The sequence below is a fragment of the Crocodylus siamensis genome, chromosome 11, assembly GCF_052110815.1.
Source record: "Crocodylus siamensis isolate JL-2025a chromosome 11, ASM5211081v1, whole genome shotgun sequence".
NCBI lineage: Eukaryota > Metazoa > Chordata > Crocodylia > Crocodylidae > Crocodylus > Crocodylus siamensis.
In genome coordinates, this window is record NC_143405.1 from 42507111 (window position 1) to 42523949 (window position 16839).

The 16839-nt window shown below is 46.8% G+C and overlaps 1 pseudogene; it reads right to left on the reverse strand.

Annotated features, from left to right (window-relative positions):
• Nucleotides 1-510: 510 nt before the first annotated feature.
• On the reverse strand, nt 511-627 carry LOC149855780 (U4 spliceosomal RNA; annotated as a pseudogene).
• Between the last annotated feature and the right edge of the window lie 16212 nt (nt 628-16839).

Sequence of the window (16839 nt, forward strand, 5' to 3'; positions counted from 1 at the left end):
CCTGAATTTAACGGTGGGCAAAGGGGGTGGGGAAAGACGGGCAGGGAGGTGAGGGGCATTGAGAAGCAGGCAACAGCATTCAGTCCTTGGGTTCCCGAGCCTTATCGCTGCAGTGGTTCTGGCAGCCACACAGATAAGCCCTGCATGCACTATGCAGCCAAAAGGCAGTTGTGACCTCAGCCTCACACTGTCCATGGATCTGCCCCTGGGATCTGATGATTGTCTAGGAGACTTTTACAATCCAGTCATCAGTGCAAGCATGCACTTTTTGCACTCTACATCTGTATTATGCCTAAGAAATGTGAAAGGAAAAAAAATAAATAAAAGCGCAGGCAATAGAAATCAGGCACTGCATTTTCTCAGGAACTTGTAGACTCCCCTGCCAAGGTGACCTTCTGTTTGCATGGCTAGAGAGACCTGGCCAGTTGCTTTTTAACATTACATTTTTTGTGTTTTGAGTGAATCACTTGCCACTGCTCACCCTATTCTATTTTGATTTGCTCACCCTATTCTAATTAAAGGAAATTCCATAGCCAGGCAAAAAGATTTCAGGGAAAAGTTTTCAACTAGCAATAATCGCGCCTTGGATTAACCTCATTGACTACAATACTGCCACTGCGCAAAGCTTACTAAACTTAGCAAGCAATCTACACAGTTCACTAAAATGGTTCCTATGACTTTAAACTAGCAACTGAAATTAACAGTTAATTGGTGGAAGAATCAGCACTTTAGCCACCTTGATGGACGCTGTTGCCCATTGCTGATTGATGGCAAACCACGGTCCGTAACATTCATCAGACATAAATAACCCATGCATAAAGCAGCTCCTTCACCCTGGAGGATTTGGAAAAATAATAGTTTCAGCAGGAAATTCCAAGCCCTGCAACAAGTTGGCACAACCTGTAATAAGGTAGGGTTCACCTTATAAATAACAGAGGAGTTACATGATTACTTGTTAGAACTGCCATCTGTGGCCTGAATGTGAGTTCATATAACACCTATTATTCCCTCAGTCTATAGCAGGAAAGGGTCAAACATAAGTCTTGCAATTCAAACCTAAACTGTGGAGGTGGGTTGTCCAGTCTGTAGGACTTCTCACGGGCTGGACCACTCACCTCTGTGGGCCAAATTTGGCACACGGAGCACGTCAGCATGAATGCTGCAGCTTCTGCAGTGGCAGTGTCAATCCCCATTGTCTCTGTGCAGCTTCAGAACCATGGGAGTTAGTCCCCTTGCCTCCCCCCCTACTTGATGCCCCCCTCACCAGCCTACCTGCAGCTGAAACTGGGTTTTTAGTCGCCTCAGCAAGGGAAAAGGAAGAGTGGGCAGAAGCAGCAGCCTTAACTCCCTGGGTTCTGGAGCCTTGCTGAAACAGCAGCTCCAGCAGCCACAGGGATTCACGCTACCAGTGTAGACAGTGGAGTCCGGGTGCATGCGTAGGATGACTAGAGGGTGGCGTATTTGAGAACATTTGAACTCCTAACCTTAATGATGTCATGACCCACTTCTGAAAGCTGAGCACATGCAGTGAGTTGTTTGACCAGTACCTAGTTGTTTGTTTGGTAACCAGGGGAACTGTGGTAGTTAGGACCATTATTTTAATGAGTTATTATGGGTTGTTGGCATAGTTTGATCTGTATGGTCCTAGCTGTGATTGACTTTGGTTGGCACTGATTGAGAAAGTAATGATTGGATCTGCACGTGATTGACAGGTGCCATGGTTTGGGCATTACAAAGCCTGTCCAGTGTAGGGGCTGGGGTGGCTTTTGGGGGTCGTCATCATCAGAGTTAGAGCTCGCTGAGACCTGCTCTGTCTTGCACTCTCTCTCTCTTTTGCCTGGTGTGTGCGCATGTGCAACTGATTTAGTACAGGCATACCTTGTTTTATTGCGCTTGCTTTATTGCGCTTCGCAGATATTGCGCTTTTACAAGTTGAAGGTGTGTGGCAACCCTGCATCGAGCAAGTCTATCGGCGCCATTTTTCCATCGGAGCCATTCGGCTCAGATGATGGTTAGCATTTTTTAGCAATAAAGCATTTTTTAATTAAGGTATGTACATTGTTTTTTAGACATAATGCTATTGCACACTTAATAGACTACAGTATAGTGTAAACATAACTTTTATATGCACTGGGAAACCAAAAAATTTGTGTGACTCGCTTTATTGCGATATTCGCTTAATTGCGGTGGTCTGGAACCGAACCCGCAATATCTCCGAGGTATGACTGTATTTGAGTACTTGTGTTTGTGGAACCCATCCTTTATTGACTGTGGAGCAAGGGAGAACAGTGTGTGTGGGAGACAGTGTTTGGGAGCAATGACAGGAAGGTCCTGAGCATTTGCCAGCCACTCAACTGCTTCTCCATGTTGCATTGGTCAGGTAAAGAAAGCATCACCTATCCCTTTTCCAAGGTGCTCAGTACCCACCTGCGTGTGAGGGAACAGCAGAGAAATCCACAGGGGTGTGAGGCTGCAGAGCAGGTCTTCCCTGCCTGTCAGCAATCTAGGGTAATAGTCGGCCACCGAGGGTGACAGACTGGCATCAGGTTCTTTAGCTGTTCTATAGTTTACATGTTTATAGTGCTGTATACTGTGTCTGTATACTGTTGTGTTTGGTTTTGTTGGTTCTTGTTGTGGCAGAATGCTGGGCTTGTGATTCCAGCACCGCTTGGGGAGCCGCAGGCTTTGCGGAGCGGGCGAGCGCGTGGCTTGTGGGGCGGGATTGGAGGTAGCTTTATAACTGCCCTCAAGGTTCGCCGAGCTGGCACAAGTAGACGACTTAGAGTAAGTTGTTAGTTTCTTTGTAATAAGTCTATAGGGTGTCTGTTGGTTCACGAGGTTCCGGAGCTAGCCCTTGCGTTCCAACACTGGAACCAGTCCAATGCTAGGTGCGGCTGCCGGCTCCTTAAGTCCCAGAACTGGTCAACGGCTCATTGAGATGGGATGTTAGTAGTAGAAGTTATTACAGAGCAGATATAAGGTAAAACAAAAGGTTTTATTAACTCACCTGGCCTCACCCTCTTACGAATAAGAGGGGAGGCCGGCTGGAACGAAGTTGCAGTAAATATAAGTATATAGAGCGTAGATATGCTGTCTAAGCTACGATGAGAGGCAGTCAAGAAGTGGAGTCTCCGATGTTTCTTCAGTTACAGTATGCCGCATACAAAGGGGGTCTGTTGGTTCACGGGGTTTCAGAGCAAGCCCTTGCGTTCCAACACTGGAACCAGTCCAATGCTAGGTGCGGCTGCCTGCTCCTTAAGTCCCAGAACTGGTCAACAGCTCATAAATGGGATGTTGAATACAAAACTGTAACACAGTGAGTTGTTGTCGATTGTCGGGTTTTCAAGGCCTTGGTTTTCGCTGGGATACACCCAGGCGGGGAGGCTTGGAACTGGTCTGCAGGGTGATCAGGCCTACAGGGATAGGATAGTATCTTTTACACAGTAATTGCTAGGCAGACTTTCTACATAAGTTTTGTTTCTGCAGAAATGACACTTTTAGATAAATGAAATTTACAGAATGCGCATGTGTAGCTTAATGCCAGCGGAGAAAAGTACAAAGCGCTCATTTTGATAAACAGTCAAGACTTCAAGGTTACATAAATGTGAGAGTGCCGCGCGGCAGTTATACAGAGAAAAAAAAATAGTTACACTTGTCTTAATACGCTTGTTAAACTTTACATTCGTGTGGGGTTTTGCTTGGTATTTTGGACATCTGGTTGGGCCTGAGCAGTAGGCCAGTTTCCAGAAGGATTTAACTCTTTGATGTCCCTTGAATCTAATAGGGAGGCTGGTAGGGTATATAGGCTTAACAACCCTCTGTGTGTGTTTGAGAACATGGGTGGGTGCCTGAAGTGGTTCGTGGGGTTCTCTGCTTTATTGTGGTGAGCCTGCCCTCTCTTTTTCCCCACTCTTCACTGGTGCTTATGGGTCATCCAGTAGACAGGAATCCCTGCAGTCTGGATGTGGGTTTCAAGAAGCCCTGCAGTCTGGATCCAGCTTCTAGGGTCCAATATGTTTGACACTCCTGACCTACAGTATAATTTCAAATCATCAAGAGAATTAGCTATATTGTTTTTATGCCTAGGTTACAAAGAACAGAACTAGTGCTAGTCAGAGGAACAGTTCAATGTAAAAGACATTAAATATTTTTAGCTACCTCCATTAGATTAGCTCAGATAATATACTTCTAGTTCTCCATGTGTCTGGCCTGTCTGATTTTATAAATCCTTTCTTTGCTACCTTGCTCAAATAAGTAGTTTTAAACTCAGAAAGAACAAACATAGCAGGTAGTAAAGCGTCCTGGGTAACTTCTTTATGTAGATGCTTAATCACAATTGAACTGTCATCTTTTTTAATGCTTGAGAAAGAATTAGACTATAAAGAGCTCAGGCAACTGCTATTTTTTGTTCTGCAATAAACGCTGTAAAAATTAGGGTTCTCTAAGGGCAGTCAGCATGAAGCCCAGTTCCATATGTAGAACAATGGAGTAGAACTGCAAATAAATGATGAGATTATAAAAGTTCTTGTTAAGCTCTTCCATGGAATAATGTGTTGAGTTCTAATTACTGCATCATAAAAAATCTTTATTGCCATTTTACATAGTTCTTTAATGTATTTTTTTAAGAGGGGAAAGTCAGGTGTATAATATCAATATACATTGCGTAGATAAATGAGAATTGAGAGAGCGAGAAGTTTATATATATTTAAATTGATTAAGCACAGTCAATCCAAGTATCTTTTTTAACCTATAATAGGAAAAGTATGGGACATGAATGGAAATTAGTGAGAAGTAACTCAACATGAGTAAAACCCCTTAAGTACCTATATACTCTCCTTAAAAAGGCCTCTTTTGCACTGGGTGATAGAAGCCATAGCAGTATGTTCCTTCAAGCAATATACTTTGCTTCCCTGAATACTGATTCAGGAAACTTCTTTTAGGTTTTCTATTTTCATAATAGAAATTCTGTACATCTAAAGGGCTATCAATATGAATTTTTACCTTGGAACTGTGGGCCTTTGGAAGGGGTGAAGGAAAATTTAAAAAATTAAATAAACTGTCGTGGCTGAGAGATGAGGCAATTAAAGGTGCAGTCTAAGTAACAGTTTGGCACAAAGAATTTAAAAAGATTTAATTAAGGACTGGATGTTTTGTTACATAGATAATTGTAAACAAATCTGTTGTAATGAATACTAACAAAGCATTGGAAGAGAGATGAGTGTTTTAATCTCTATCAGTTACTGGGCTGAGAATTTCAATGGGGGAAGATTATCCTGTATCAGTCTACTGTCAGATTTCTTGCAGTTTTCTTTGAAGCACTGGGTATTTGCCGCTGTTGGCAATACAGCCAAGCAGGGTGCTGGGAGTAGTTTCTGCAGTTCCTATTTGCCACTTGTGCAAACAGGATATTGGAGTGATCAACAGGTCTGATCCACCATGACAGGTCCTTTGATTCATCAGTAATGGAAGTCTTCATCCAACCTGTCACCAAACTGAGATAGTAGTACACTTTCATTTCCTCTCTTTGCTTGCCCTTGTTGAGAATGTTGAGTCATGTTACTTGTTCTAATAGTTTTTGTGACCCATGCCAGGGTTTAGTTCTTTCGAAAAATCCGAATAGGTTCCTCTCTGTGTTTTTAGATAACTAAATGTTTTTACAAATCTGGGCGTGGATCATTTTCTGAGACTAATTTTGGCCGTTGTAAGTTGGGAATAGCTCCAGCAAAGTTACTGAACTTGGATTTACACCTGTATAAGGAAATGCAAATATGCAACTATGTTTAATAGTAGAACAAAATGCCCAGCGAAGTAATCTCAGTGATTAAGCCTTGTAGCCAATCAGACTTCAGCTGGTGGAAAATTTCAGATGTCTTTTCTGAGGTTCTCTTACCCACCATAGTCTCTGGAGGGGTGTTGATCAAAAGTTTCAGGTGACACCAATTCCACTGTCATTTATATCCATGTAAGTTTATATCTTTATATCCTTGTATCCTTGTCTTTAAACAAGAGTTTTATGGTAAGCAATCATTCTGTTTGTAAAATGTCTCTGTCTAGGCATCATAAAAAATATAGTACTTTCTACTTGAATTTCAAGATATTAGCTCTGTAATTATTTTAAAAGAGCGTGTGCCTATCTGGTCTCAAACATCCGGTCACGTGCCACGTGGACCTGGAAGTTTGGGGGTGTTAGTCTGTCCATCCCCGCTGTCCCACTGAGTGGACGTCTCTCTCCCATGTAGTCTCTCCCCAATCTCTCCTGCCACGACTCTGGATCTTGTGTCTGACTACTGGGGGTCTCTTGACTATGGGACGACTGTATGGTGATCTGCGAGGCTCCACCTCCCCTCTACCTTACCCTTACACCCTGCCTTGACGGGTTTACAGTGTCCTTCAGCCGGTTCCTCCTGACTGTTGGGGCTCTGTGTATGCTCACTGGGATGGTTTTATCAGCCTGCCAGGCCTAACCCTACCTCTGCCCACAGCGCCTAACCACTGCCTTGCCTCCCAGGGGATAGTAACTCCTTTTAGGCCTAAGCAACACTTGGGCTCTAGATGCCTTGCACTGCAACCCCTCCAAAAGTGGGAAACAAAAGAAAAATTATCACCAACAAAGAAATATGAAGATATACAAAGGGGGGGGGGGGGGCTCTGCCCTCTTGCCATTTACACTCATGGCCTGCCCACCACTGCCAAGCCCTAGATACCCAAGGTCCCTAGTTGGCCATAAACTGGATCTGGGCTAGACTGCAGGCTACTGCGCCATCCTCTTCACTCTTCACCCAGCCTGTGGGCTCACTGGACCCCCAGTGGCCCTTATCCATACACCTCCCCCACATCCCTCATCGGGGCGGCTGTATGCCACTGGGGCGCATCTTCTGCAGCCCCTTGCGCTGCTTATGCCCTTCATCCCCTGCCTGGGGTGCCTCCTTAAGCCCTCTGGAGCCCACGATGGTCCCACCTGGTCTGGCATCTTTCCTGGTCTGCTCCCTCCTGCTCCTCCGTAGTAGCCCCTGGCATCATGCTCCTTCTGCTCTTCCTGGTCTTCAGGGCCAGGTCCTCGGTCTGAGCGAGGTGCTACAGCTTCCTTGCTCCCTGTGCTGCCGCGGCAGCGCTGTTCCCGTGGCGGGCTTCGCTGCGTTCACCCGTGCTGGGAAAGGCAGCTTCCCACCCTTTTCCGCCTCATAGGGGCTCCAGGAGAAGCCTCCCCGCTTCCACAGTAGTGGCTTCTTTTATATCTGCTGGCCAGCTCCTGCCAGCAACGTTAGCCACTGGCTGCAGCTGTATAAAGACGCGGCTAACGAGCTGCTCAGTCCCGCCTCCATTTTCGGCTTCACCACGAATCCTGTTGTAGGTAAGAAGTTTTTTGTTTCTTTTCTTTTACTTTTGTTTTCCTTGGCGGGTTCCTGGCCCCGGGGTTCCCCCCTGCTCCTCGGGTCCTCCCCTCTGTCTCTCCCCATGACAGAGTGTTTGGATATATGTTTCTTGTTAACCTAAATATAACCTGAAAAATATAGACTCTAAATTCACCAAGGTTCTCAGGTTCAATATGCTTTTATCACCAGGGAAGTGGGTTTTCTGTTTCCTATGGAAAAATATGGCTTTTCCCCTTTGAAGGGAGAAACTGTGAATTTTCCCTTTCAGGCTGGCAGAGTTCCAGCCTGCAATGAGTTGATTGGGGCTGGGGAGAGTGAGGAGAGGGTGATCAGAGGTAAATGGCACCACGTACCTGTGTGTGTGCGCACATACATGGCTGTTAATACAGCCAAGCAGGGTGCTGGGAGTAGTTCCTGCAGCTGTCTGCAGGTAAGTCTTTGAGGGATGCTGGGGGCATAGGCCATGCATGGTGGGGCACAGTGGGGCCCATATCTCTGTGCTGCTGCAGGGCACTGGGTTCAGCTGGACTGCAGCTCTGTGTCCCATGCTATGCAGTGTTGAGACTTGTGGCAGCAGCAACAGCTCGTGCTGAGCCCACACGATGAGGGAAGAAGGGAGTGCACACTGTGCCCCTGCTCGCTAAGCCAGGTGCCCTTGGGGTAGAGTTGGCAGCTGGGGCTGTGGCAGGGGGTGCTGCCCAGCTGAGGCAGTGTGCAGTGCTCAGGGCTGGAACACCCAGGGTGCTGGAGGTGAGCATGCACCCAGGGTGGGGCAGACACGTGGAACCAGTGCCATCTACCCTTGGGGCCAAGGGTCTGGGTCCAGGTACAAGCTGCTCCCTGTCCTCTAGTGGTACCTGTTGCCGTGCGCATCCTGCTGTGCCATTGGCCCCAAAGCACCTTGTGCTAGGAGATGCCCATCCTTCACGCTGGCAACTCCTGCCTTGCCACACCACATCCCTCTAGTGCTGGCCAAACCCAGCCTGCAGCTGCAGCAGCTGCTGGTGGCTCCACCAGGGCTAGCACTGGAGATGGTGGCAGGTGTGAGGCACGTTACACAGCAGGGCATGAGGAAGGAAGAGGAGTGGCATAGCCAGTCTGCATGCCACCCTGCCCAGCCTGGAGCCTCAACAGCCCTGGGGGATGTGGCCCCTGAATCTATATCACAGGATGGGATGAGACATGTGGGTGCTGTGGCTTAGGAGTGATGGACAATGCCACTGGCAGGGGCAGGGCACTGGCATGTCAGAGCTGCTTAGCACCAGAAAGCAGTGCAGGGAGACAGGTACAGTTGGACCTTTGTCCTGGTGCTGGGGAGGTTGGGGGGGGGGAGGGAGCAAGTGGGGTGTAGGCAGGGACTGTGGGTTGGGAGTGAGGGGCACTGGCAGGGCTGAAGAGGCTGTGGCTTGGGAGTGAGGGGCACCGGTATATCATGGCTGCTGAGTATCACATAGCAGGAGGGGAGACAGCTGCAGCTGGACCCACATCCTGGTAAGCAGAGGGGGGCAGGGGGACCTCTGATTTTTCCATGATAAAAAAACCAAAATCAAATGCCAAAATATATGGGTATTTAGAATTTATTTTATTATAATGATTGAGACACTGGTAGGCTTCCAAATTGCTTTCAAATAGTAAATACATCAATAAAACATTGTGTTTAACTGATAACTATATATAGTGGTGTTTCATTTTAATTGTAGAAAAATGTGAATTCGGGGGTTTTTAATCGGAGAATTTTGGATTTTTTTAACAACCCCCCCACCAGGATTCCTGCTTATCATACTGGAAAATTCGCCTGAATAGGCAGATTGTCCTAACTGAAGAACATATCAATGAAAGTTGCTATATTTCTAAAAAATGCAGCATATACAGATCCTCTTAACAGGTTTATTCTTGTATCATGCATACGATAGGTAGCATTATTCAAAGATGAATGTTCTTCAGCGACAGGCTGGCTTGCTACTTCCACTTTGGTTCAGTGAAAGTGTGCTCAGTATGGTGGAAGGCCTGATTCAGCTTCCTTTGAAATCTGCAAATCTGCCACTGGCTTCAGCGGGAGTTGGATCAGGTTCAGGAAGAGTAAGCAAGCTGCAGAGCATGAGTATCTTAGAGAAATCTATCTTTGATCCAGTACGTCTGTTACAAAAGCAAAACCCAGATCCAGATATCTATCAGATTAGATATCTAGTGTGTCTATAACACAAAGGTTTGGTTTTAATCTTACCAAGGTGTCATTATTGGGCATACAGACACTGCTGTCCCAGTTCAGAACAGTTCATTATAAACAATATGCTTACCAGAAGCTCTCCTAATGGGCAGAACTTGTCAGCATGTACCTGGCATTGCACTAACCTGGCTGTACTACTTTTTGTTCAGAAATAGTACATGTGAAGTAGACATGTTATGTCAGTACCCCACTCCTTTCTATTATAATGGAACAACACAGACATGCCCTGAAATGCTGGTGTTCAACCTTGTGGCCCCTCAGGACAGGTTTGATGCAATGCTGATCCATGGGCCATATGAGGCTCCAAACACCAGAACTAGGCCCTGGAGTGCCCTTGGCCAGTCCTGTGTCCCAGGATCAGGCACCACACTATCCCTGCCCAGCTTTGCACTGTGATTGGGCTGTATGCCACCCTGTAGCCTGGTCTAGTGCTCAGGGCTGTGTACAAAGGGGGCCTGGAGTTTCAGCAATGCTCTAACCTAATGGTTACAGTACTCACCTGGGAAAGGTGGGTATCTGCTTCAAGGGCTATTTATGCATTTTTCATTAAAGAGCCATTGGCATTTAAGGGAATTTACAAAGAGAATTTACAAAACACCTTTCACAAATGAGCCTATGAACTTCACTTCATCAGCCTCCTGGATACAAAAAATCATGCAGTCAATATAGACATTGGATTTATGACACATTATAATCTGCCTAACATCTGACTCCCCAGGCACCTCTCCACTATTTACCGGCTACCCTGATTACCCTCCCCACCACCCCGTGCCCCCACCCTGTCTCTCATCCCCTGGCTCCTCAATTTACATCTTCACTGACTGACTTTTTTGCACGCATACCAGCCTCTGGCTTTTTTACTATTCATTCCATCCAGGAAGAGCACACACCAACTGCCCTGATAAAGGGTATTTATATTTGAAAGCTTACTAAGAAGAATTTTTCCAACTATTTGAGTTGGTCTAATAAAAGATAGCAGATTTAGCCAAAGAACCTTGGCTGCCTATTGGCACTTAAAACCTTTTATGGATCTTTCAAACTTGTCTACCAGTTACACAAAGAATCAGGCAGACACAGATCCTGTTTCACTACTCTAACTATTAAACATCAACATGCTAATATACATTTATTGCTTTTTCATAAAAACACTAGTAAATCCCTCCTCAAGAATGATGGGGCGGGGGTCAAGCGGGGATGGTTCCCTGTGTCCAGCCCCACACCCTCCCCGCCTCTTCGGGTCTGGCCCTGCTTCCCCCCACTGCTCTGGGCCCAGCCCCGCTCCCTCCACAGCACAATTCCTGCCCCTACTCTCCCCACAGCTCTAGGCCCGCTGCCCCCGCCACACCAGCCTACACCCGTTGCCCCTGCTGTGCCGGGCCTGGGCCCACTCCCCTACCTCCACCGCTCCCCCTCCTCTGCTGCTCCAGGCTCAGCCCTGCCCCCCACCTCTGCTGCTCTGCCTTGCCCCACTCTCTCCTGCACTGTGGGGATCGCCTCGCAACCTGGCCAGGCCGGGGCCCCGTTCATGGTGAATGGGACCCCAGCTGGACTGGGTCATGGGGCAATCAGAGCCAGAAACACGGCACCGGCGAGCCAAAGGGAAGGCATGTAGTTCCCCAGTTTGTGCATGGGGTAAGGGCGGGCTGCAGCCTCTGCTCCCTGCTTCGCTGCTGCTGCTTTGACAGTGGCCTGGCACAGTGCCATGGGCCTCACTGCCCGGCCTGCCCAGCAGTGGGACTTACATGGTGCCACACTGTGCCACTGTCAAAGCAGTGGCAATGAGGCAGGGAGCAGGGGCTGCAGCCCGCCTTTGCCCTGTGCACAAACCAGGAAGCCATGTGCCCCCGCCCCCCACCCCGTGGCTCCCAGGCATCGTGCCTCTGGGGGAGCTGCTGGGTTCTGATTGCCCCAGGACCTGGTCCAGCTGGAGTCCCATTCACCTCTCCACTCCTTGCTCCCCTCCCTGCCAGCTATTGTTGGGGGGGGGGGGGCATGGTGCTGTGGCCCCTTTGCCCCCGACTGCCTCGTCCCCTGAGCCCTGGTGCAAAGTTGTGCCTGGGCCGGGCCATCTAATCACTGCCTGCCGTGACAGGGATGCATTCGCTGTTGGCCTGGAGCATTACAGACAGACGGATGGACTAAGGCTTGTATTATATTAGAATTTTGTTATAGTACTGACAACTTGTATTAGACAAGCTTGGTAGATGGTCTATACTGAAAAGTGCAAACACATGAACTTACTGTGATATAGAAAAATTAAATGACCAATATAAATGCAAAGCTGAAGTTACAGCTGAGTGTGAGATAGAAACAATAGTTTTGGTTTTAATTATTATGTGCAATACGTTCACTTGGATCTCACTTGGCACTTGCAAAAATACCAGAAGAAGCTGTAATGATGAAGCTTATCTGGTTAATATCCTTCCAGCAGAGTCACTCCAAGATCAAGTGGGTCTCAATTCACAAGAAAATACTCAATAGGTTGACAAAGCTGTTTTCTCTTGAGAAATGGCACAAAAACTATTCTGTTCAGGATAACCAATATGGTGCGCAGTACTGCTATCATAATTGCCAGCATGGTATATAACCAATGCTGGGGATCAAGACAAATCCAGCATTCCTGTTCCCAGAAATAATGTTGATTGTGGGAATGCAGAGGACCTATTTGCTGTCATGAGAGGAAACTGAAAAGAAAATCTAAAACATACTTCTGTTTCTTAAAGCTTTTACTTGATGTTACATCTGACCATCTTTGCCTAGCCATTGTTTTAGTAGCTTTGAAGCATCTCTTTTTCACAGTATTTTCAGAAGCACAAGCAGTGATACTATAGAGATTATATAATATTTAAGGCAATTCCTTAGATCCATATTTCTTTGATCGTGATGCCCCCTTTTAATTCATTTTCTAATTAAGAACATTTCTCTCTTCAGAACTATCAGCTGTATATTTTATGCTCTCATAGCTACATTTCAAATGAAGATAAAATATCTCTCTTGAACACAAATATTTTTTATATTTCCTGAAGCTGCACAATGCAAAATCCATTTTAAGAATGAACCTGGGTAAACTAAATGCTTTTGACAAAAGCAGTTTCCTTAATAAGAACAATCAATTAGGTTTTCCTCTCTGCCACACATGCAGGCATGCAGAGCATATTTTTCCACCTCAGTTCCTCATGTCATCTGAAAAGCTGAAATGAAAAGGGACAGAACAGGGATTACAAATCTCACCCTTTCATCCCACAAACTCTTTCTCTTTGCAGATGGTACCGCTAGTGATGAAACTGACTCTGAATAGTCTTACCAGTTATCTACTGTTGGAACAGAGACTTTAACATTTTAGATGATTTTGTACTAGGAGTGAGTTTGTAAAAATGAGATTGAAGGGCTCCATTGTTATTGTATCACAATGGTTCCACATTAAAGGTCTCCCATTTGCAAGGAAATACAAAGCAGTGGTTTTGGGGTTTTGTGGGGAGGGGTTTGCTGCCTTGGTACTCCCTGTAGTCTAATAGTTAAGCAGTTAAGTTTAATAATTAAGTTTAATACATAAAAATGTATCATTATTAGTAAATAATTAGGTTCTGCAAATTATGCTTTGATGCTATACTAAATCATTCATTCTGAGCCCTTTGAGGTCAACAGACCTTCTGGAAGCAAAATCTTTATAGGTACATGGGTTTTCCTCAGTCTGTGGATCTGTACTTATAAAGTATGCAGTATTTTTTCTCAGTAGTATTCACTATGGAAATGGGAAGAGAGACAGATGAAAAACATGCTTGTTTGGACTCAGAAGATCACTGAAATACAACATACTTTTCTGTTACCTATATGGCATATAGCTTTTGCACAGTTTTCATAGCTTAGATTTATAAATAGCTTATATTTGTAAACCCAGTTTTAACTCTTCCACTACACAACATTCCTAAGTGAAACCAATTTCATCAAGATCTCTGCAGAGTTGCTAAGCTTCAGAGTCAAGCCTTCTTTAAAGTTCAGTCCTTCTTCAGGGTTAGGCAATAGGCAGCATATTGAATTTAGTATCATCACAGGGTCTCTGTCTCCCTGGCATGCCATGGCCTTGTGGAACTCATACTGCTTCCTGGTAGTATTTTTTTCAGTATCACTCCCATTCTCCATCTACTGATAGACTGCCAAAAGTCTGGTGGGTAACACTGATACATTATTTTGTAATAAAATTTTTCTGTAAACAATGTATGTTAAAATGTCTTTGTAAGCTAGTGGAACAACAGAGCAGACAGTACAGTTGCTGACATAAGTTCTTTTCCTTGAAGAATAATTGCTTATAAACTTAAAAAAAAAGAAAAAGAAACCATACATTAGCATAAGCAGAAAATAAAACAAAAAACTCCCTGAACTGGATTTCATGTCAGTCCTATGAACTTCAGTGTGAAGAACAATCTCCTAAGGCTTCCTCTCTGTCTCTCAAGTAGTCAATAAAGCATCCTTCTTTCAAGACTCTTTACAAGGGTAGAAGGAAAGTGAACTAGAGTTCTGTAAACCAGGGATATCAAACTCACCCATGCCTCAGGCCAGATGCAGACTGCAGGGCTCCTTGTAGGCAGGATCCAAGGGGCAAGTGGCAGATGTGGCAGTGATGGCTGGGGTGTGACCAGTAGTGGAGGGGGCAGGGCAAGGGCCACAGACCAAGTAGCACATGCTTCAGCACAAATTACACAAGTGGTGTGGGCAGTGGGGCAAGTGAGCCAAACAGCTGCAAAGCAAGCAGGCCTATGTTGATACAGTCCTCATTTGCCCCCTTGCTGCCAGGCACCTTGTCAAATAGGGCCCCAGATTCCACAGCTGGCCTTGCCTGCGGTCCCTAGCCATGCCCTAAAATGTCCTGGCCTACTAGTAGCCCAGCAGGGTAGATAGAGTATCCTTGCAGGCCGGATAGAGTCTGCAGTATTGACAACCCCACTGTATCAAAATTCATAGTTTCATAGTTAGTTTCATAGTTTCTAGGGTCGGAAGGGACCTGAGTAGATCATCTAAATAAATTCAAGAGACAAACTCTATAAAAATCAGATTTGGTATGTACATCACTATTTTTGTATTTGGGGGTGGTTATTTGTGAAGGTTTGAGGGGCTGTGTGGGGGTTTGGAGCCTGGGGAGTGGGGAGTCCCTGCATATCCTGGCAGGCAGGGCCATCCCTGGGGCAGGGGTTAATCAGGGCAAGTGCCCTGGGCCCCATGCTTTGGGGGCTCCACAGAGCCGGGCTGACTTTGCATCTGGCCACTTGCCACTCCTGCACCACCACTGCCACCACTGCATCTGGGCACCGCACAGGTTTATTTGCCCCAGGCCCCATACCCTGCTGCTGTTGTCTCTGCTGGCAGCATTTGGGGTACTGCGGGTCAGGAGTGAGGGGCAGCAGCAGGGCACTGGGGGCTGTGGCTTGGGAGTGAGGGGTAGGCACACAGACACAGAGACAGAAACAGAAAGGGTCCAGCTGGTAATCTGTGGAGGTAAGGGGCAGGGGGCAGGGGTGGGGGGCAGATCAAAGTCCCTTAAGTGAGGGTGGGAGTGGAGCAGGGGCTGGAGTGAATGGGACACTAGCGTCAGGGTAAGTCATGAGACAGAGCTGCAGGCAACTTATTTAGAGGTGCAGGGGATGGGGGGAGTGCGGTTCCCTGCTGCTGTGCGCATCCCAGGGGAGGCATGGGGGTCATCATGTTCCCCCCAGATTTGTGGACAGGGCAGAGACAAGCTGCCCACTGATCTATGTCCTGCTGCCTTTGCCCCAGGAGCTGTGCAACACCATGTGTGCCTCTTGCCACCTGCTGGGCAGGCAAGGGATGCATTTGGCATGGAACAACCAGTACACAGTTTCTTGGGCACGGTTCCTGCACGCTGGCCCCACTGCCATTTTGAAGTGTGAGGCTGCGGATAGATGAAATACCTACAGGTTGGGGAACTCCCCTCTTGTCAGCACAGAGGCGGAAAAGGATCTTGGAGTCGTCATTGGGTCCAAGATGAACGTGGGCTGGCAGTGTGGGGAGGCAGTCAGGAAGGCCAACCGTACCTTGTCATGCATCCACAGATGCATCTCAAGCAGGTCCAAGGAGGTGATACTCCCCTCTATGCGGCACTGGTCAGGCCGCAGCTGGAGTACTGCGTCCAGTTCTGGGCGCCGCACTTCAAGAGGGATGTGGACAGCATGGAGAGAGTCTGGGGGAGGGTCACTCGCATAATCAGGGGACAGCAGGGCAGGCCCTATGAGGAGAGGCTAAGGGACCTGAACCTGTTCAGTCTCCAAAAGAAAAGGCTGAGGGGGGATCTAGTGGCCTGTTATAAACTAGTCAGAGGGGACCAGCAGGCATTGGGGGAGTCCTTGTTCCCCCGAGCACTGCCAGGAGTGACCAGGAATAAGGGTCACAAGCTGGCGGAGGGTAGATTTAGGCTGGATATCAGGAGGCGCTACTTCACGGTCAGGGTGGCTAGGATCTGGAACCAGCTTCCAAGAGAAGCGGTGCTGGCTCCTACCCTGGGGGTGTTTAAGAGGAGGCTAGATGAACACCTTGCTGGGGTCGTTTGACCCCAGTACTCTTTCCTGCCATGGCAGGGGGTCGGACTAGATGATCTACTCAGGTCCCTTCCGACCCTAGAAACTATGAAACTATGAAATGTGGAGGTTGGCTGGAGCACAGCAGACTCGATTAATTGAGTCTGCTCCTACATGCTGTAATTACAGCACATCAAAGCAGCCTGCTGGCTCATGTATAGGTGCCTAACTCCACTTATGTGCCTAAAACACAGAATAGAATCGTTCCATTTATCTTTTTGTATTGAATGTTCCATGTACATTGACAGTACCCTTGTCTCCTTGCTTTACTTGTGGTAATTTAGTTCTTGGGCATTGTACTTGGTTGTGCAAGAGTTTTGTTTGCTCAGTCTTTAAAACTAGGTTAGACAAACACTTGTATAGAATGGTTTAGATAGAGATGATCCTGCCTTGGGTGGGCTGTTGAACTCAAGGGCCTCCTGAGACCCCTTCCACCCCCATTTTTCTATGATGCTATGAGTCCATGTTACTGGTTCTCAACCTTTTTTAGACTCAAGGCACCTCTTACTACACTTAAGACACCCATGCCTAATGTTGGCAGTTGAGCAGCACACCATTTGAAAAACTAATGTATTTATAGTTTCATAGTTTCATAGTAGCTAGAGTCGGAAGGGACCTAGGTAGATCATCTAGTCCGACCCCCTGCCTTGGC